The sequence below is a fragment of the Petaurus breviceps genome, unplaced genomic scaffold (genome assembly GCF_028583685.1).
Source record: "Petaurus breviceps papuanus isolate PSGF00001 unplaced genomic scaffold, PetGlider_PUasm1.0 164, whole genome shotgun sequence".
Taxonomy (NCBI): domain Eukaryota; kingdom Metazoa; phylum Chordata; class Mammalia; order Diprotodontia; family Petauridae; genus Petaurus; species Petaurus breviceps.
Genome location: NW_027185735.1, coordinates 15,980,217 through 16,003,267, shown reverse-complemented (window position 1 = coordinate 16,003,267; position 23,051 = coordinate 15,980,217). Strand labels below are relative to the sequence as shown.

General features: G+C 36.1%; 1 protein-coding gene and 1 pseudogene across 6 annotated transcripts in view; both read right to left on the bottom strand.

Moving 5' to 3' along the window:
- The window catches only part of FUT8 (fucosyltransferase 8), a 491,667-nt gene that overhangs the window by 186,200 nt on the left and 282,416 nt on the right, over positions 1-23,051 (bottom strand). The window lies entirely within an intron of this gene.
- Positions 727-1,363, bottom strand: LOC138156987 (ras-related protein R-Ras2 pseudogene; annotated as a pseudogene).

Here is a 23,051-nt window from a genome sequence, read left to right as displayed (position 1 = left end):
AATGAATATGTATAAGCTTGATGGGGTGATCTCCATATAAGGCCATGAGGTGATCACCATATAAGGCCATAAATGTAAGACTGCGATCTGATTGGCTCGGATTCGCTATATATTTTCTCGTGTGAGAGGGCTCTCTCTCTCTCTCTGCCATGTAACTGCTGAAGAATAAACCACCCCGCTTCACTCCTCCGCCTTCTGTCTGGTGTTTTTCCCCGTGAGGGGCCGGTGACGACCGAAGACCCGGGATGGGTAAGTAAGAGGGCCGTGGGGCTAGTCGTCTAGATCTGTTGTGAGGGCAAACGCCCGCAACATAGGATGACAGTAGGCAATGTGATCTCAGAAATTAAAAATTAATCATTTTGCATACAATGATTTCAGCTTGGAAAACAACTGGGGACTCAAGGCTGATTCATCCCCACTATGAGTGTAAGCCCTTAAAGAATTATGTTAATTGTGTGTGTGTGTACACAACATATAGATGTCTAGCTTTAAAAAAAAAAAGTAACTGGATGGTCTTAGAGAATCAGTCTTAGTGTTTTCTTTAAGTCTGTCCTAACATGATCAATAAAATCATTAGCATCATCACCATCATCTTCTAGGCCAGGATTTAGCCAGCTTCTTGGACTAAGGCTAACATGATGGCCATTTCAAGGACATGTTCCATAAGGCTAGAGGTACCCAACAGGATGTAAACTAGAGGGAAGAAAGGAGAAGATGATGGCTTTCTCTGGCAGTCGGCAGCTAAGATTCATGGGATTCTTAAAAAATGACACAATGGCAGCTTTCTTGTCTTTCTCTTTCCTTGCTGGTTCTGGGGAAGGAGGACATTCTTCTTGAAATTTCCTGATAACCCAGACAAGTTCATGGAAAGCTTGGTCTACCATTCATTCTAATTTTTGCAGATGCCTCCATGTATGTCACCTTCAGTTGTCGTACAAGTTGCTGTCCTTCTTGTGCTACCTGTCTTTGATTGTCAAGATCTGCTTTATTACCAACTAAAATCATTGGAAACTCATCGTGGTCCTTTACTCTGAGAATCTGCCTTTGAAATTTATAGATTTCTTCAAAGCCTCTTCTATCAGTGACTGAAAAAAACAGCAAAAAGCCCTCTCCAGTCTTCATATACTGTTCTCTCATGGCCCCAAACTCTTCTTGACCTGCAGTGTCCAGAATGTCCAGCCGCGCGGCTCTATCATCTATCACACTGTTTAGTATATAAATCTTCAATTGTTGGATCGTAATCTGTGACAAAATAGGACTGGATGAACTGGACGGTGAGCGCCGACTTGCCGACGCCGCCTCCTCCCACCACCACGAGCCGGTACTTCTGCCCGAAGTCGTCCCGCCGGCTCATCGAGGCCATGGGGGCTTCCGGCCTGGCCCGGCCCAGCCGGGGCCGGCCCCTGCGGAGGCCCCGCTCCCCTCCCCACCCTTCCGGGGTCGAGCGCTGGCCGCGGCGGGCGGGCTGCAGGGTGGCCCCGGGCCAGGGGCGCCGCGCTGGGGGCTTCGGGGCAGGGGCCAGGGGCGCCGCGGCTTCCGAGGGGCGGCGAGGGGAGGGCGCGGAGCTGCAGAGGCGAGAGCGGCTGGGGGCCTGGCCAAGGTCCGGGGTCCAGGTTCGCGCTCCTCAGCCTCCCTCCTCAGCACCCGGGCGGCGAGCGCAGCCTCCCGAGCCGCGACTGTATAATTTTTTTTTTCCTTCTAGCTATGGGTAATTTCTGTTGGGTTTTGTTTATTTTTGAAAGATCTAAGATATTCCTGTGAAAAGTGGCCTTAGTACAGGTCCATTGGCACCTTCCAAAGGCAAACTGGGTTATTTTTATGCACACCCATTATTGTTTTAGGACCTGTGGAAAAATGAAATTTAAATGCCCAGGAAGACTCTGCAAATAATCTTTTAAGCCAGACAAATAGTGCACTATAAAAAGAAGGGGGAGTGGGTTGTTTGGGACAGAGGAGCATGAAGGCAGCAAATTGTAGTTGAGTATAAAAGACAAAAAAAAGTTAACTGTGACAAAGGGTAGAAAAAAGCCCAAATAATAATTAATTTTGTACTGCCAGAGCCAAAATTGGAATGAATCCCAGGAAAAGTTAACTATTAGTGTTGTCTTTGTGATTGTATGCATAATTCAATATTGGCAAGAGTGCTTGCTTGTTTTTTTCATCTATGATTACCCTTAAATTAGAAGAGACAATTCGGAATCAATTTGAGCAGAGATCTCTGCCCTTCTCTTGATATGGCAAATCAGGAGTCAGAAAGAAAAATCACAGAAATTGATGAGAGATAAAAATCCTCTTTTTCTGCTCCCAAGATCTGATGACTCCATAGAAAAAGAAAATATATGAATCAAATAAACTATGATCTTTGTAATAGGAACTTACAAATTCTAATGGGAATAAAGTGAGTTTTTATGGTAAATTTCATAGGGAAGATTATCTGAACTTACTATGGTTTGTTAAATTGGAATTCAAGAAATTGGAATAAAAAAAGAAACTGGAATATACTTGCAACTAGTTCATTTCTAATTCTCACCTATGGAGATAGTGGGATAGGATACAGGAGTTTCCTCAAACCCTCTAATGACTTTATTTACAAATCTCCCATTTAATAGAGATGTAGTTTGGGGGCTAAGCCTAGAAAGGTGCTTGTAATGGTAATAGGAATTTGAAGATCTTCCCTGCTTTAAGGAATCTTCCTTGTCCCCTAACAGGCTGAATGTAATTCACATGGAGACTGTGGTGGGAAGTTTGCTGAAGGGGGGAGCAGAGCCTAGAGAAAGCTGGAGTTAGAACAGCTAGAGGGTGTTGGGAGACAGAGGACATAACCAGGGAGACAGCTAGGCTTGTTAGTGTTGGTTTGTGGGAAGGCTAAAGGATGGTGCAGCTCTCAGCTGCATTATATTAACTCCTATGTTGCTATGATGGATGCGGTTTCCTGGTGTTGGGATTTGTTTTCTTGGTGTCTGAATAAATGTTTTGCTTCTGTCTTATAAATGGAGGGTCTGTTATATTTTGCTATTGAGAACTATGCCAGCATATTTAGTTACCATCCGCACTGTGAATACTGCATTGGCACTACAGTGCTTTACTGCTTTGTCCTCCTAGTTATACATAAGTTCATCTATCAGTATTTCAAGTAAGGATCATTTCATTCTTTATACTTGTATCTGCAGTCCATAGCACAGTGCTTAGTAGTAAGTGCTTAATAAGTACTTGCTGAATGGATGATTAAACAAGAAGCATTTAAATTAATTTCTTCTACCTAATAGCTGTTTGTTCCTTAATTTTTCCTTTCTAAAATAAAGACCAAGTTCTTTTACTCCCTTAGAAAACAGGTGAGATAAGAAGATACCTTGAAAAAGGCAAAGTTTCATCCCCTGAGGAAATGTTTTTAAAAACAAATAAATAAAAAGAACATCCAATTCTTTTAAGAAAGAATTCTAAGCAGAAGTTTAAAAATCAATAAAACTTCATGTTTTAGTGGGGAAAGTTTCAGCTTTCATGTATGAGGCAGTTAAAAATAATTTTGTTTAATTCAATTTTTTAGGAAACTGCAGAAAAAATGTACTTTTTACATGTAATTATTGTTTCATTGTAATTATTTATTGATTCATTGCAATTATTTAAGTAACTTAAGGAGATTTAATAGGAAGAAGGGAATTATGCTTAAAAATCTAGAAGCTTCAACTCTAAGTAAAAATGTGCAAGGAAATATTACAAAAATATAAACCACATTTGAAGCTAAAGGATGCTACATATAGCTAGAGTTGCAACATTTATATATTTAGAAAACAGAGATAATTATTAATCTAATACAAAGGAAAGCATACTAATGTATGAGACAAATTGAAGGAAAAGGAGAAATGAAAACTAATAATACAGTTGCAACACATGGTATATGATTTGGAAGCATAAAAGGAGCAGGGAAAGAAATGGAAAGTAAAATGTTACAAGCATGCAAAGAAAAATGCATTAAGTCACTACAGAGCTGGTGTGACCATTGACAAGCTGCAGAGATTCAAGAAATGTAAATGGACAGATCAAAATCAGGAAATGAGAAAAGGAATTAAAAGGAAGTTTGAATTACAATGAAAATTTTATGCTCAATTAAAAGCTCAATTATGATCTATATAGAGATGTTCTGGACACAGGAATAAAATCATAAATATAAAGCAGAAGAAAAGAAATTAAGTGCCATTAAATAGACAGTAGGCATTAACTTAATCAACATCCTAACTAAAAGAGTAGCTTCAATTGCTGATTACTGAACAGTAGGAAGAAAATATATATATATAATATTATAACAGATAAATTTCAGGAAAAACAGCCCAAGTGGCTGAAATGGTATCACGAATTTCAAGCCAAAAAAAAAAAATTGTGAATTTCAAGCCTCTAGGTAAACTGAACTCAGAAATGTTGACATACTTATTTTAATGGACATTCAGTATTTGTCTGACAATGGGAATTAGAAATTTAAATTTGGGTTTTATAACTTCAAATTAATTATGACCAAAGAGCTACATGGATTTCATACATCTCTCTCTCTATATATATGTATATTTCATACATCTATATACACATATATATTTCATACATCTATATATGAGTTTATTATCAATACAAAACACCTAAAGGTATTTGGGTACTGTTTTCCCTTCTACAAAATATGAATATGATACTTTATAGTTTATTACAAAGTTGATATGATACTAAATTCATTCCGAACTTATAACTTTTTTGCTTTGTAATAATAGTAGGCAGTGCTGCTTTAAAATCACAAACAGCAAAGTTTATAAAAACAGCAAAGCTCACACAAAAAAACCTGAGAATATTTATTAAGCAAATAAATTACGAAATGGGTTGCCTATTCTATATTAAAGTAATGAGTCTGAGGATTTTTCCCTTAAAAATATTTGTCATGTATTATGCTTCAGTTGTGAACAGAGTCCAATATTAATTTTTACTGGTATTATAACTTAATGATAACTTCATCCTGCTTTAATGGTAATCATTTGAACATACTACATGAGGTAGAATCTCTCAGTAATGTAAATTAGATTCATATATTTTCCCAGTAGTCTAACTTTGTTCCTTGTGAAACTGTTAATGTTGACAAATACACATCCCCAAAAGCAAAGAAACTAAAGATGTAACCCAGGATGATATACCCTGGAAAAAAGGGGTTACCATTAATGAAGAAAGAGTCAGTAAAAAAGAGGTATTTGAAGTATCCCTAAAAAGAAAAAAGCCATACCGGGAACATTTTCTGTGCTTAACAAGAACTCTAACCAATGCAAAGACCAATAATGATTTAATGATTACCTCCCATGAAGTTAAAGGATTCAAGATGCAAAATGAGAAATGAATTTATGGAGATAGCCAATGAGGGAATTTATTTTGCTTGATTATCCATACTTGTTACATGGATTTTGTTTTTTCCCCACTCCCATTTCCCCCTGGTGGGGGAAAAGGGAATAAGAGAGAAAATACTTAATGATTTAAAATTTTTAAATTAAATTATTTTTTAAAGAATATTTCTATCCTCCAAGACCATGCCCCAGAAAAATCAGAAAAATGTGTGTAGACCTGTAGGGCACCTTTTATGGATGCATAAGCATCCATGGCATATGGAAGCACCCACAGTTTCATTCCCAATACCTTGTTCACCACAGTGCATGTAAGCAAAGAGGGCTACTTTAAAATGAGTAGAAAAGACTGATTTGTTCCAAATTTTTTCCTTGTGGTCAACTGACCTGAATTACTTGCCCTGTTTGCCAAGCCTATAATATATGAAAAACTTTCAGAATAAATAAGAGAGCTCACCTCCAATGTGGGAAACTTCATATAAATATAAACTTATTTCATCCAAATGCCTAAATGCTATTTATGAATGTATTCAAGGTGAGCCAGAGCATAAAGCAGTTAATAAAGTACTCTTAAAATAATCATTCCTAGATTTGGTATCCCTCTTCCAATCAACAATGAAAGAGGGACTCAATTTAAAGGATAAATTGTAAAGGACAATTGCAAGGCACCATTGATCCAACATTTTCACTGTTCATGTTATCATGAGACTTATGGGGCATTAGAATGATGAAATGGATTTTAAAAAATAAAAGAGAAAATATATGCTGAAATTAAATTGAAATGGTCAAATGCTTTACTTATAGCCTTCATGACCAATGAGGTCTACTAAAAAACAGGGAAACTAGACTTTTAATGGGACAGCCAATTCCCTGGTCTGCAGTTTCATATGCAGCCAAATCTGCCTTGCCCAAATAACCAGAACTCACCATGTCACCCAACCTGGTGGTTTAGAATAGAAGCTTAATGCTATTATCTTTTTTTTTTCTTTCATTTTGTATGTTTCACTCTTTAGATTTGTCTTCCCATCACCCAGAATGGTGGCTAGAACATAAAAGTTACTTAATGAATGCTCGTTGATTCAATTTTTAGGATGATGAGAAGGTTCATGGCCGTAAGATGTTCCTAGAATGCCAGCTTCAACCAACTACCACCACCACCACCACTGCAATAAGTTCAGGCCTTCTAATGAGGATTTGCACTTCACATAGTAAAATGGCATCAACTCTACCAGGCTTCAACTGACCTATCACTCACCTTGCTCAGAAAACATTTACCAAGCAGAATTCTCACCAGTAAGGTCTTTTAAGTGTAGCAATAATTGGGTCATCTGCTGGTGAAGAAGGTTTGTTACCTTAGATCAAAGAAGATGCACAATAATCCCACTATGTCCTCTGATAAATGAGCAAAACCTATTGTAGTTCAGAGTTCCAAAATGGGAATGACTTTTGCTTCTGTTCACAGAACTTCATCACTTCTCACCCAGCTGCAGTTCTTCATCATACCCATGAGACAGAAACCCTCCCTCATTATTTCCCTCCTAGATTTTCAGGGTTTTATGTGTTGTTTCCCCCACTGGATTGCAAGCAACTTGAAGGCAGAGGCTGTCTTTGGCATTTCTTTGTGTCCCCAATGCTTAGCACGGTAGCCCACAGGAGGAACTTAATAAAGATTTACTGGCTGACTTATGTAAGTCATGCTTCCTTGATCCAATATTTTTCTCCAGAGACAGCACAAATGAACTTTTGGAATTTGGACCACTAACACCTTTTTTACTTTCATTTATCAAGTAGCCAGAGACCTAAACTTGACACACTGCTGGATCTATAAGCACAGGACCTACCCCTTCATATCATGGACGAGATGGTTCATGTGCTAGCTAGCAAAAACATGCTGGCAATCTAATAGGACAGCAATGTGGTACCTACATCCATGGCTACCCTCACAAATTTAGTATTATTAGCTACATAGAAAGGCAGTTAATAGGCTACATGGGGACCCCAAACAAAAAAAAAAAAAGGATCTGTTAAGTTGGTTAGGTAATACAGTAGGCACTGGGTAGCTCGGAGAATGAGAAGAATTTGTCCATCCCTTACCTCTATCACTGTCCATTTCCTCAAAATTTTGCTCAGTAAAAACTCTCTCCAGTGCCTCCCACTGAGCAACCATCACTTTATTATTTCCACAGTAAAAAGAGGCATACTTCATGGTCTTTTACATCTACAAGGATAGCATGATCACTATTCAGCAAAGGCCCCTGATTTTCACAAGGGTGGTGGTGATATAGAATCAATATTCTAAGCTTTCTTATTTTTTTTGGTAATTTCAGTAAGCCTGACAGTACAACAAAGGGCAACAGGAAAACTAGACATCAATAAGTGAAGCTTAACACAGTGTCTGGCCCTAGGTAGATACTTAAGAAGCATTCTGACAGTCAAAAGACTGACTGAAAGATTATAATAAATTTTCTTTTCCCATGAGCAACTTTGCTAATATTCCACTTAATGTGTTATGTGCTCCCAGAATGTTCCAATCAGAGTTTACCATGTAGTTCTTTCAATTGTGTGCTACTCTAATTTGTCTTACAACTCTGTACTACTTCATTTATCTATTTTTCTTATCAAAGCTGTATAAAAGACTATTAATTGTTAGGTCAAATGCAGAATTTGGATATGGCACCAATTAGCGTATATGTAGTCCAGCTCTATTTTTCAAGCTTTAAGAATAAAGGAATGCTTTTTTCAAGCAAGAACTCCAGTAACTGAATCAATTCTTCAACAATTCTTACTGTGTCATGTTTCTTAAAGAATATAAAACCTGAGGGCAAAGAGAGTTTCATATTTGTCTTTTTATCCCACCACACATAGCATGATGCCTGCCACAAAGCAGGTACTTTATAAATGGTTTTTTATTGAATGATGACCCCTAAAGTCCTTACTAATTCTAAGATTCTATGATTCCATAATCCTAAACTAAAGAGCAGTTAGTCATAAAATGGTATTTACAATCTCCAACTCCTAACGCTAAGTCCAACGACTCTCTCAATGACCCATGTCGCACAAGTATGATAATAATAATATCCCTAAGCCTACATTAGGCCAAACAAGAAAGAAAATCAAGAAGCTACTAAAATATAAAGAAGGAAACATTAAAACCCCAAGGTGATTGAAAAATCTTCATTTAATGCTGGGACTTCAAAAGACTTGCATGGCATAGATTTAATGATCAGACCAATTTTACTAAAAAAGAGTAATTTTTAAAAACTAGTATCTCCTATAACCATCATGAACAAATGCAATCTTCCACAATATTTTAAAAAACATTTTAGGACCTTCATTAGAGCAGTATCTGAGGCAACTGCTGACATAACAAAAAGCAAAAGAGTTGAAAAAGTAAAGTTATCAAAGAATATCTCTAAAAACAAAAATCAAATACCACCAGGGCAGAAGTAACTCCAAAGAGATACTGAAAGTCTGCATAAAGACACTGCAATATTAATATCCAGCTGGTACACACAGAAGAAAATTTACCATACTGATCAATTAAAAGCAACAACAAAACCAAAAAGAAACATTTTTTAAGTAATGTGGAAAACAAAAGCACATTAGCAATTTTAGATTCCCTTAAATCAGAGAATGAAAGCAGAAGTTAAAAGACAACAGGATATAAAGAATTATATTTACTCTAAGAGTTATATTTTAGCTACATTTACCACAAAGAACAAAATAAACAGTTCAGTATCAATCAAAAGTTTTACTTATTATAAGGACTTAAGAAGTAAAAAATTCAAGGTAAGACAGAATCCCAAAAGGAGAACGTGAAAAATGCCTGGCCATCTGTTGTCTCATTAAGGCCAACGTAACAAAAATGCAAGTTGAATCAAATGAGAAAAAGAAATCTTACACATAGCTAATATAAGGAAAGAAAGAATAGTTAAATCAAGGATGGTAAATAAAACTTCGTTTTTCCTGGAAAAATTCAAAAATGGCAAACTTGGATAAGATTCATAATTTTCATTTCAAATGCTTCACAATAGTACATGAATGACTAGCAAGAAAAGCCCTTTGCTAGCATCATCTGAAACTTAAGTATGATCCTACCATTTGTAATAGAAAGCATCGCATATCTTTATCAAATGATAAGAAAACTAGTGACTCCTCTAAACAGAGTACAAATGCATGCTCACAATTACGTTTGTGTACTTTATACAAATCTCTTAAAGCAGTATTTCAAAAAAAATTGTGAAAATTTATAATAAAACATATTGAATGATGAAGGAAAAGGCATGCAGAATAAGCCCCAGACGAATAAAAAATAACTCATTATCAATGTGGCAATTATTGAAAAGGATGTATGAAACACTGTAACACAAGTATTGACTTTGTTGTTCATCAAAAAGCCTCTGACTCAGTTCCTCACTCATAGCTTATTCACATACTACATAAAATACATAAAATAAATGTCATAAAATAAATCAAAGCACAGCAGCAGTAAAGAGTATTTGATTTCCAAAGAGAGAACTGTTTTCTACTTAAAATGTGCCACCAATAATATCAAAAACAACTAATATAGGGGCAGCTAGGTGGTGGAGTGAGTAAAGCACTGGCCCTGGAGTCACGAGGACCTGAGTTCGGCTCTGGCCTGAGACACTTAACACCCACACAAAAATACTAGCCATGTAACCTTGGGCAAGTTACTTAACCCCAATTGCCCTCCAAAAGGCAAAAAAAAAAAAAAAGTATAAAAAAACAACAACTAACATGAAACATGATGTAGTTCTACCTAGGCTTAACTTCATGTTTATTTCAGCTAAATAGTCCTTAATATGGCTTCCTGAAGAAGAAACTGAGTCAAAATATCTTTTTAAATAGTTAACGTATAAGGGAGACAATGTGTTATGTGGCACCACTGAAAAAAATTTAAATAGCTCCTTTACCTCATAGAATCTTATTCCAATGATATCAAAATAGCACTAACATTCAATAAGTGTAAAATTCTTCATTTAAGTCACGGAAATATAAAGACTGAAGGCAACCTCCCATATTGATATAATTAAAATAACTGGAAAGATAAAGAAATTATTATTATTCTAAAAAATCTAAGTTATTTTCTCCGTATCTGTAGCACTACTAATTATATGCACTGATATGGCCCAGAATAAATTTGAAAGGAAAACCATGAACCCGTAAATCATAAGGGGTTCCAGAAGATGATCTCGGCTCCTCATTGAAAAGGAAACAAACAATGTCCCTGGGCTTCCGAAGTATTTGATGTATATTTCAACAACAAATATCAGCTGAATAAAACATCTGACCAAAATCTTTATTCAGTTAAATCGAAGATGCCCTTCTGACACCAAAGCATAAGTACCAGTGTTCTAGGGAATTCAGGAACAGATGTAGAGACCTCAGCAGAATGTAAAAAACAATAAATACTTATTTTCTGCCAGAAACTGAAAAACTGTGATTTTTAGGATAAGATGGGACAACTGTACAAATGTCCCAGAGATCTTGTTTCACAAAACTGAATTAACAACTAATCAAAAACAGGTTCACATAGAATTACGTGATTGGAAAGGAAGAGGAGATGTTTAAAAACCTCTCCAACCTCAAAACCTAAACAGCTTTTTCAAAAAAGACAGTGGGGGAGGTGGAGAGATATAAAACTAAATCTGAATCTGTAAATGTGAAAGAAAAATTGGACAAAGTAAAAAATCAAGAAATAATATCCAACAACTAAAATACCTAAAGTTCACACACACAGTCTCCAGCCCCAGCCACCAGAGCAATCAACCTCGTAAGTTTTTGTATGAGATCTACTAGTGAGTGACCCTGCTAGATCACCCTGAGTAATGGACAGTCACTGAATCTTACTTTGTTCCACAAAAGAAGTCAAACTCTGATCCAAGCCCACTACCTTCCAAGACAAAATCAACCTCTCCCAGACAATATCCCTCCACCTCCACCTAGTCAAACCCAGTCTAGTACCTCCTAGTATGTGCCCTCTCCTAAGCCCCCAGAAAGATTTTGAAATGTCTTATCAAATTCTCTCCCTCAACATACCTCTCTCCAGCCACAGATATTTTGCCTAGATTTGGTCCTCAATGGTTGGAACCCTTCTCAGTCATTCTGAACCCCTAGTTGCCACTGTACAAACTCCATTCCCCACTAAGCACCTTCCTTACTCCCATTCCCTTACCATTTCTACCACCCATTTTAGATATGGCTGCCCCTTACATTATGCCTTGTGGAAGCCCAGGATCCATAAGTAAACAACAAAACAAAACAAAAACTTCCCCTCATCCTAAACCTTTGCCTTTCATACTTCTTCCATCTTCTGGCACTCATTGAGAGCTGGCATCCTCTTGAAAACAATGCTTCTCCTCTATCACCATTTTTGAGCAACTAGGTAGGTAGAGAGTGCCAGGCCTAGAGTCAGGAAAATTCATCTTCCTGAGTTCAAATTTGACCTTAGATACTTACTACCTTGGGCAAGTCACTTAACCCTGGTTTCCTCATCTGTAAAATGAGCTGGAGAAGGAAATGGCAAACCACTCTACCATCTTTGCCAAGAAAATCCCAAATAGGGTCAGAAGGAGTCAGATACAACTGAAAACGATTGAACACCACCACCACAGAACAGGCTGCACTTTCTCTCCTACACCCAACTCACTGGTGGGAGAGAAAAATATTCTTTGCTCTCAACTCCTGTTTCATTTCTCTTTCTACCTCCATCACTCAGCATCATCTCCTTTTTTTTTTGGAGGGGGAAGGCAGGGCAATTGGGGTTAAGTGACTTGCTCAAAGTCACATGGCTAGTTTTGTGTTAAGTGTCTGAGGCCGCATTTGAACTCAGGTCCTCCTGACTTCAGGGCTGGTGGTACTCTATTCACTGTGCCACCTAGCCACCCAATCATCATCTTCTCCTTTGATGCTGACTTGGTCCAAATTTTTGACCCAGTCCAGAACATGATGAACCCTAAGGATATTCTCCTTTCCTCTATGAATTCAATGCCTGGCTCACAGCCTTCCACTCCAACTCCTTCATTCAAACTAGGAGGCTCAAGCATAAATTTTGATGCTTTCTCACATATATCAGTTATTTAATCAATTCAATTAACATGACCTCTTCCTCCAGTACACCTCAGCTACAAATCGATATAGTCCTATATTTGACCTTGACATCCCTCACAAGGATTTCACTTCTGACTCAGGAACTCTGAAATCTTCTTGTATGTTCAAGTCTTTCATCATTTCTTGTTGCCCTATGCTTTGTGACCTCTAACCAAGTGGTTCATCTTCTCCAGGACCTCTATTTATTCTAGTACTCAGGTAATCATTCTACTCCTTCCTAACTGATTCACTATTATGCAGTACAGAGCAGCTGATCCAGAGTTTCTCCTCTTTCCTAAAGCCTCCAAGGTACACACCCCCACAAGCTCTTTCTTCTTTTGAGTACTCCAGCACTGACAACAGTCTTCTACCTTCCCTATCTTGACTTTTTAGAGAATCAACTCAATTCTACACTGTCCTCTAACTCCTCACCAAATTCCATTCCTGACTTACTCTTATTCTTCATCTCCTTCCCTCCTATTCTCAAATACTGCAACAGAGTTGTAGGAAAAAAAAAAACAAAAACATAATCATGCCAATTGGGTCCACTACAAATTTATGTTATCTAATAACAACTGGGCCTTCAGGCAACCATCCTATTACTTCCTAATCAATTCCACTGTAGATAGCAGATGTTCCAAAGTTTCTCATATCTCCTAAAACCTCCCTAGACACATACACTTCCACAACCTCTTTTCTAAGGTCTTTGCTTCATATTACTTCAAAAAACTGAGCCCAGTTGCTGGAAGCTCCTTATTTTTCACTTCTCATCTCACTCTTTCCAATCACTAATTTCTCCTTCACCTCTCTCTCATATGAAGAGGTATCCCTTCTCCTTTCCAAGGCTGACTTCTCTACATACTTCCTTGATCTCATCCTCTTCCATTTCTTGCAGAAAATAGCCTTCTGTAACCTTGGACAAGTCACAACCCTAGCTGCCTTGCTTTCCCCTCTCCAAAAAAACAAAACAAAACAGAAAATAGCCTCCTTCCCTACTACCCACAAACATGTCTATGTCTCACTCATCTTTAAAAAACTCCCACTTAATCCAAGAATCCTTAATATTATCTTCTATCTCTCTCTTCTCCTCCTCAGCTAAACTCTTCTAGTAAGCCACTGGACATTAGGCAACATCATTTTCCTATCACTCACCACTAAACCTTCTAAGATTTTTTAAACTAAAACTGTTCTCTCCAAAGTTACCAATGATTTCTTAATTACCATAACTAAGGCCTTTTCTTATCATTCTTTAATAACTCTCTGTAGTATCTGATGTTATTGATTACCCTCTAGTAGATACTGACATTCCTCTAGGTTTACTTGAAACTTCTCCCTCCTGGTTCTATTCCTTCCTTATCTCACAATTCTTCAGCTTCCTTTGCTGGTTCTTCATTCACATCATAATCACTAACCATCAATATGTCTCAATGCTTCATCTGGGACCTAGATTGAGATTTTTTTTAGAAGATTTTCCCCAGAAGAAAACTCTGGGATGGGGACATCTGGTAAAGAGAGAAAAATGAACCTTTGATGGTAGGCCCCTAGGATTTGACCTTATCCACAGGAATCCCAAATCCTTGAGAAGACTCAGAGCCATAAATGAAAGCATAAATAATGAATATATCCTTTATAGATTCAATCACAATAAAAAATAATTATATCAAGATTCAATGCTAAATATAGTAATGAGATCAATGAACAAGTCATAGAAACAACTCATATGAAAAACTCTGATTGGACAAAACATTACATTTTTTAATATGGATAAAGCAGGACTCCAAAAAAACTGTCTGAAAGCATAAATTTAAAAAAGAAGATGATTAATGAACTCAGTGTGCAGTTTTTAAAAGAACTCCAAAGTGACCACCAAAAAATTATTAAAAATCGGCAAAAAATTAGAATGGAAAACAAAAAGTCTAGAGAAATAACAAAAAAATGAAAGCTGCATCTCTGAAAATAATCAATAAAATCAACAACTCTTTGACATAATTCAAAAAGAAAAGAAAACTCAATTATCAAACTAAAGAGGTTACAACAGCAGAACCCAAGACACAAAAATATATAGTAGCAAAATTTTTTTAAAAACTTAAAGGAAACATCATACAGTTGGCTCAGTGGATAGAGTACAGTACCAGGAGTAAGGAAGACCTGAGCTCAAATCCAGTTTCAGGCATTAATTACTGGTGTTTTGCTCAACAAATCACTTAATAGCTGTCTGCCTCAATTTCCTCATTTGTAAAATGGGGCCAAATAACAGCAGTTAATTTCCCATGGTAAGGACAAAATAAAATAATGTTTGTCAAGTACTTTACAAATATTAAAGCACTATACAAATGTTAACTATTGCTGTTGTTGCTATAATACCCAAATTAAATAGAACATGAAAGAGAGCTAAAACAACTCAATTTTAAAAAACCAAAATTGGAATAAGCCATAAAAGAGTGGCAACTAAAAATAACCCTGGGCCCAGATATTTATAGAACTCACCTACTACCTCCAAACCTACAATCTTTGCCTTGCCATTGTTCTTCCTTTTTCTCCACCAGGGAGAACAGCTTCTATACTAGATATTCAGAGACACAACTAGAATTAATCCACTCTGCTTTGAAATTCCACGCTAGGACTGAGTTATCTTAAGTGGTAAGTAAAGCAGTGCAAATTCACCCACCCCATTATAACTAGCTGGCCCCAGACCTTGCTTTACATCCATTTATTCTGGACATCTTTCCATCTGCCTTGCTGCTACACACATACTGTTCTTCTCACCTTTTCCAGCTCTTATTCTGAGAATAATCAAATCAATATAATCACTACTGAAAAAGAGCATGGCTCTACTTAGCATTTCTGAGGCTCCTGGGGAAGGAGAGGGGGGGGACCTCCTTTCCCTGAACACCAGTCTCAGATATTTTGTCACTCATTTTTAGAATACAAATTCATTAAAAGCAGGGACTTTTTCGCTTTGGTTTCCCTAGAGTCTTGTATAGTGCCTGGCACACAGTAGGTACTCAATAAATGCTTTTTCAATCAATTCTAAAAAAATGTTAGGAGTTCAATTAATACCTAGACTATACAAATTGTCCAAAAATAAAAAAAAAAACCTCTATTAAACTACTCAAGACAAATAGGGTTCTAATACCTAAACCAGGAAGGGATAAAGCAAAAGAGAAAGACAGAAAGGCAGAGAATGAATGACTACATCATTACTAGTAAATAGAGGAAAATTTGAAATAAAATCCTAGTAAAAGAGACTTTTTCCCTTAAAAAAAAAAAAAACAACCTCAACTGGGGTGGCTAGATGGTGCAGTGAATAGAGCACTGGCCCTGGAGTCAGGAGGACCTGAGTTCAAATTCGGTCTCAGACACTTAACACTTACTAGCCGTGTAACCTTGAGCAAGTCATTTAACCCCAATTGCCCTGCCTTCCCCTCTCTAAAAAGCAAAAAACAAAAACAAAAAAAACCCACAACCAAAAACAAAACCAAACAACCAAAACCTCAACAGAGAAAGAAAAAAAGAGGAAGATCACAGAAGACTCCAATTTGGGTTGTTTTTCAACAAGATGTCAAGAGAATCTTTAAACAAAAACATGGTGGTTTTTACAACCACTAAATTATGCCATTTTTTTCTCTTAGTTTCTGATACCATGCCATTGGTACAATATATATATAACATGGCAACAAAACTATCAAACTGAGTGATCTCTAATGCTTCTTTTTGAAGATATAAATTATGTTGAGGTGCTGAAACAGAATCATTAATTAGGATTGAGATTTCTATGGAGAATGTATGATGGTGGCATTGTGCTGCCATACTATTAAAATAAAGATATATTGCTAAATACGAGCAGAACAGGTTAAAAATAGGAATTCCACTCAAAGACTCACAGATGTTCATTACTTTAGTTGGCATTTTAAGTGGCCACCCATGAGACTAAAATATCTCGGGTGCCAGCACAAAACATAATTACATTTAATGGTGAAGTCTTGCAAGACTCTGTCAAATTAAAAGACAGTCAGAGTGTCCTTCTCTTGTGGGAATATCAGAATCATGAATGGCTTCCTGTGTTTTCAGTTATTTATTTGCCTAGAATACAAATGCTCAAATATGCCAAAAGTTCCCGTGAGTTATTCAATTAGTATGTTATCTCCAATGAAGAAGACTGGAACTAACCTATGTTGTCCTATCCCTATGTAATTCTTGTACATGCCTTCCCATTAACTCACCATACATATTCTGCTTTGTATTCAATGTCCTTTGCTTTGTCCAGATATCACAAGGATAGCAACACTCAATCATTAGGCACTTAGTCTCAGGAAAAGTTTCTATCTTCTTATCTTGTAGATTCATCACTAGTTAGGTTTTATCTGATTCCTTTGTCTGAAGTTTTTGGATTGGAGAATTATGCAGAAAACAACTACTTTGCCATCTTGCTAATTACAAGTTCCACTAAATGATTTTCAGACAAATAGCAAAGTAGGTATATATTGATGCTGGTTGATGTTGGTTGCCTTTTTTTTCAATATTAATAGGTTCAGAAAATTTTTTCCACACAGTCTTCAGGTACTTTACAATTTGATCTCTCAATTCCCTCAAAACTGTGTCACCTCCAGCACAGGTCTGTCTATATTAAGTATATTTGAGCTAATCCAGCTAACTTTAAACATTTAAAAAATAGTTTGTTATTTTTATTTTTCAATTGATAAGCATTTTAAATTATATTATCCCTCCTACTTCTCCAAAATTAAGCAAATTTTAAAAAATAACAAATACATATCTACATAGTCTGACAAAGCAAATTCCCTACATTAAGCACATTTAAAAATGTTATGTGTCTTGCAGTATTTTAAGTTCACCATCCCTCTGTCAGGAGGTGAGGGGCATATTTCTTCTTCAGTCATGATTTACCATTGTTCTGATCAGAATTCTGAACTCTTTCAAAGTTGTTTTTCTCTATGGTGTTGATGAGGTTTCAGGTTTTCAGGATCCCCTCAAGGAAGTACAAGACAGGGTTGTCCTGAAAGAATCACAAACTCAAGTAATCTCTTTAGTCAAATTGGCAAAAGTTTATTGTTATGCTATCCAGTAGTCAAAAGTTCTTAAGGAACCTGTGACCTTAGAGGCATATAGTTAAACTTTATATAGAAAAAACTATAGTAAAAAGTGTGCTAGTATGCTAATTAGGTGATTCAGGGAGGGATTAGGGAGTAGTTAAGGAATGGTCAGTTCTTAAAGGAACATGCACTTTTCGTATCCACTGAATAGGTGATTTACTTAAGAGTTCACCAGGAAAAGCCCACCTGAGTGGGGTCAGAGAGAAGTATGGTTTTTAGATCTTCTACTTCACTAAGTTAACTACCAGTCCAAGATGCCTAAGGGTTGTCCAGTCTGCTACCTATATACCTTGTTTGACAAAATAGATGTAGGGACTGTACATATGTCCTGAGTCTAAGATATATATATATATAATGAGGAGTCCAGGATGCAGGTAAGAAGTTAGTATTGATAGTCCGGTTGGTACTGAATATTTTTATGAGCCAGGACAAAGCCAGTTCAAACCAATAATTCCTACAGGTGCAGTCTGTTGCTGTACCAGGGAGAGAGATAAATGTTTCACTGGAGACCACTCATGAGTAATTACTGGGCATAGTGTCCTTGGGCTGGGGAGAAACTGCCAAAGATAGTGTTTTTGAGGATAGAAGGAAATATGGCCTTGGAAATGGGGTCAGTGAACAAGTACCCCATCAGTGTTATCATTATGTAAATTGTTCTCCTAGTTCTGCTCACTTCACTCCGCATAAATTCAACAATATCTCCCCAATTTCCTCTGAAATTGTCCATTTCATAATTTCTTATGGCATAACAATATTCCATCATAACTACATGTCACAATTTGTTTAGCCATTCCCTAATACGGGGACAAATTCTTAATTTCCCATTTTGAGGTACCTTAAAAAGAGCTGTGATACATATTTTAATACATATCTATTCCTTCCGTACACACCCCCCAATAGTGGTATGTCTGGGTCAAAGGGTATGCACAGTTTGGCAACCTTCTGGGTTCCTTTCAAGAATGGCTGGACCCATACACATCTCCAACAGTGCCCAGTTACTTTTCCTACTCTTGTACTGTCATTTCTACCACCCTTACGTATACATCTAGAGATGTGATCTTTGAGTCTGTGAAAGTTTAAAAAAAATGTAAAAAAAAATGGCAGATCTTCCCCCTTTTTCTTCTGTTTATTGTTCTATTTCACTTTTTACCCTTAAATTCCCGCAGGATGACTTTGTTATTTGCTACTCTCTAGGTCTAAAACCTTGCAATTTTTTTGTGAAAGAAAAGATTTATGATATATAGGTGTGAGGCTACAAGTCTTTGGCCTATCTCATTCTTTATTCCTAATCTATATGTTTCAACATATTTTTCTTCCATCCTTCTTCTGTGTCAAAGTATTAGCAAATTATGTATTGATTTTGAGAGTCTTTTTTGAACAGTCTATAGAATTTCTTTTCCTCTTCATCCCCTACAAAAGATTTTGGCATGTAAACTATAATAATTTTAAAGTGGTCTTTTTTCAAATACTTGTAAGTTTTGTAATACATGACCAAATGTCGCCATGACAGTTCTTCCTCTCTTTGGATGCATAATAAAACCATCCCCAACAAACTCATTTATTTGTTTCTTCTAGGAAAGACTGTGAGTAAAATTTCCATTTAGCTGCAACTTGCTTGTTTCTTTGGCTTTCAATAAAAGTACATATAGAAGTAGTCATAATATTACATTTTCTAAATTCACATTTACTTTCAAGTTGAATGTGGGCAAAAAGAATGAAGTTTATGATGAGGCAGGGAGAGGAAGAACAGAAAGAGGAACAGGAATAAGAAGAAAATCCCCATGATAATCTCTACTGAAGCCTTAGCTGCTAGGAACAATTTTCTTCCAAAGTCAATTCTTAAGCACTGTGACAAAAAGAGCACACATATTATAGGGCCAATTCCATTTGAAAATGCACTGCTAACAAAGCTTCAGGAACTAGAATGTAAAGGAAAAACTTGCTCTTCTCTGTAAATCCTAATTCCATACTATTCTGTGTACTGGTTAGCTGCTTAGATAATGATACTCGCTTCAGATGTGAGGAACTAATGAATTATGTAATTTCATTTTTTATATATCCCCCAGGGTCCGTCATCAGGAAAGCAGATATTTAATAAATACTTGTTGAAAATTAATATGACAAAAACACAGTAAACCAACATTATATATTTAGAACATGGCACTAGATAGCACTGATAGTAGTTATTCCCATCACTCTGCTGCTTTTCATTGATCTTCAATGATTTCCCACTGCTCCTAGAATAAAACAGGATCTCCTCAGCTTGGCATGTAAGGAAGGCCCTTCTGGCTCTAGCCCACCTCTTCAGGCCTTCTGTCTATATTCAGTCAAAACGGGTAACTTACTGCTCCCCAAACTTTGATGCCTTCACCGATCAAATAACAATAATTATGATTTATTTATGAAGTCCATATACTACGAATTAGGTATACCAATACAAAGAAAAAAAATCTCTAAAGGAACTTGTAAGGTTACTCATGCCTAGAATATAACCCTTTCTTTGAACAAAGCTGAGAATCTCCAACTTTTGTCAAGGCATCACTCATATGCTATTTCTTTGTAAAACTTTCCTTTCCTATAGGCAATCTTGCTGTTCACTGATTTCTCCCTCCTATCTCAAATTATTATGGATATACTTATCTGTTGACATAATATCCCTTGAGTAGAATGCAAACTGCTTAAAGGCAGTGATTATATTGCATTTTTATCTTTTTATCCCTAGTGCCAAGCACAGGGCCTTCCATATTGTAGGCACTTATTAAATACTTGGGATATCAGAGTAGATTCTAGAAAAAACAAAATCCAATGAATTATGAAGGATCAAAGATTACATAAAATATAATTCATCTAGATTTATTTTAATAAACATACATTTATTAATAAACCAATAATTTCATGGGAGAGAACATTTTCTATATTACAATTCACGGCCTACAAAAAAATTTAACTAAAAATTAAAATTAAATGAGGTAATATCTAAATAGTTCCTGCAACATAGTAGGAACTTAATAAATGTTTGTTCTCTTCCTCTTCCCCCTTCTTTAATTACAATAAATGGCAACAGGGAAATAGGATGTAGTAAATTCTGTAAGGGAAGGTATCGTTATTTAAATCTCCATGCCCAGAACAGCAGATTGTACATAAGTACTTAAAAAGTTATTTGATTAATAGAATTTGAAAAAAATATATGTGACTTACATACTTTTCAAAAATATCAACATGTGGCAAAGTATACCTGAAAAGAGGCAGTGCCCTTTACAGATGAGGAAAACTGAGGGTCAGACAGGATTAGGGTTAGGGTTAAATCTTAGACCTGTTCAAAGTTATAGAGCTAGAAAAAAACTGGCAAGGACTCCAACCCAGGTTTTTTGGATTTTTCTTATTCTCTGTAAATAATTTCCACATCTTTTCTGTTCCTTCACCTCTCCTCACGCACACACACACAAACACACACACACACATTTACTATTATTCCTCCTTCCATTTAAGTCAACAATATATGTATGTATATAAGATACAAGGTTGATATGAACTGCTAATATTAAACTTGAAGTTTCCATGACTTAGTCATTCACACTAGTTACCCCAGAGTGGCTCAAGTATTAGACTTGAAGCAGGAAGACCAATTAGACTATTACAATAGTGTAGGCCAGATGAGACATGGGTCTAAACCATGGTAGCAGCTGGGTGGCTAGACAGAATAAGATGGATAGAAAGGAGGTTGTAGAAATAGAAACAAGATTTGGTGAGAAGAATGAGAAGTCAAAGACTACACCGAAGTTACAGTCGAGAGGTGACCCGAAGGAGGGTGAGTTCCTCAACAGAAATGGGAAAGTCCAGAAAAGGAATAATTTGTTGTTGTTGTTGTTGTTGTTGTTTGGGGGTGGAGAGTGGGGGGATAAGATAATGAGTCCTGTTTTAGATATGTTGAGTTTGAGATGCCTAGGAGGTATGATTTTAATATTATTAAAACAGTTGATCTTGTAAGAGAAAAGATTGGTCTTTCTCCAGAACAACAATAGACTGTCAGAGATGAATTAAAAGCCTCAGAAGCAAAATCATATAAATTATAGAAACACTGAAAACTCTATCTAAATATGGTTTGTTGTCAAAGCAATGATTAATAAGTACGTATAATCTTCACAAAATATGCATATTCATATAGGGAATGAATAAATGTGGTATTATAGCAGATCTATAGTTAAATCACAATTCATCAAAACTATACTTTCATTTTGGATATGTTCATATATTCATGTTTTTGTACATATATATAAACTCAGTAAGAAATAACGATGCTAAAAGGGGGGACAAGCACTTCCAGAGACTGAATGAGACTAGAATTAATCCCTACTTTTCCTGACAAAGGTTTTACATTCCAGATCATCAGTTTGTCAGGTCATTACACAAAGCTTCATTTCCATTGTTATTAGATAAATATATTTTCTAACCCTGATAATACTGTTTGAACCAAATGATACTTTAAAGAACAAAGACAGTCATAGTAATTATCTATCAGTCACACAAAAAAAAGTGGTTTAGGTTGGAACAAATAAGCTAGAGAGAAGAGGCAGTTAAATAAATTGTTCCTCTGAGTTCTTTGATAAACAATATACAAAAACCTGCTTAGTTTCAAATTAGCAGTCTTTCATAACTAAACAATCTACTGGACTGGTCCACAAGTTGAGGTAGCTAGTGCTTTTAAAAAAAAATGGAAATAAGAAACCTTTTTTTTTGTTTTAATGGATAAAAGCAGTTAGCCACAATAGCAACTCATATATAGTTCTGGCACAAAGGAAAACACTAATACTCTTTTAATTAAAACTGAGAATTTTGAAATAATCAAAACAATCAGATTTCAATGATTAGAGGTAAAAATGGATCCAGAGTAGGGTCATCGGAAATCTATTTTTGTTAATGCTTTTTTAAAGCTTTCTTTTCTAGACAGATACACAAATACATGCATACATATATACATACACACACACAAAATTTGCATTACCAAAAACAGAATTACTATATCATAAAACATATAATCAAATATACCTACATACTATATATAATCAAACATAAAATATGTCTATATATACATATATATTTGTTAACTGACTTATCTTTATATCACATTCTTTTCCTTTATACTCTAAAAATCGAACTCTTCCTTAAAATTAACACATTCAATTCAGAGACGACAATTGCAAATGAGTAGAATATTATATCTTGAAAATATCACACCTGTGCACTGTAAGTGGAGAAGAATGTTTCATTATCTTATATCCAGGAGTTTTACTGTTTTTTTTTTTCCATTAATCAGTCAAGCAGTCAACAAATATTTATTAAGCCCTCCTAGTACTAGGCACTGTGCCTCAGTATTAGTTGGTTGTTGTGCTTTGTGCTGGAGGAGGACCAAAATGACATCAGGGTCAAGGTACTACTAAGATACAAGAAACGTAAAGATAGTCCTTGA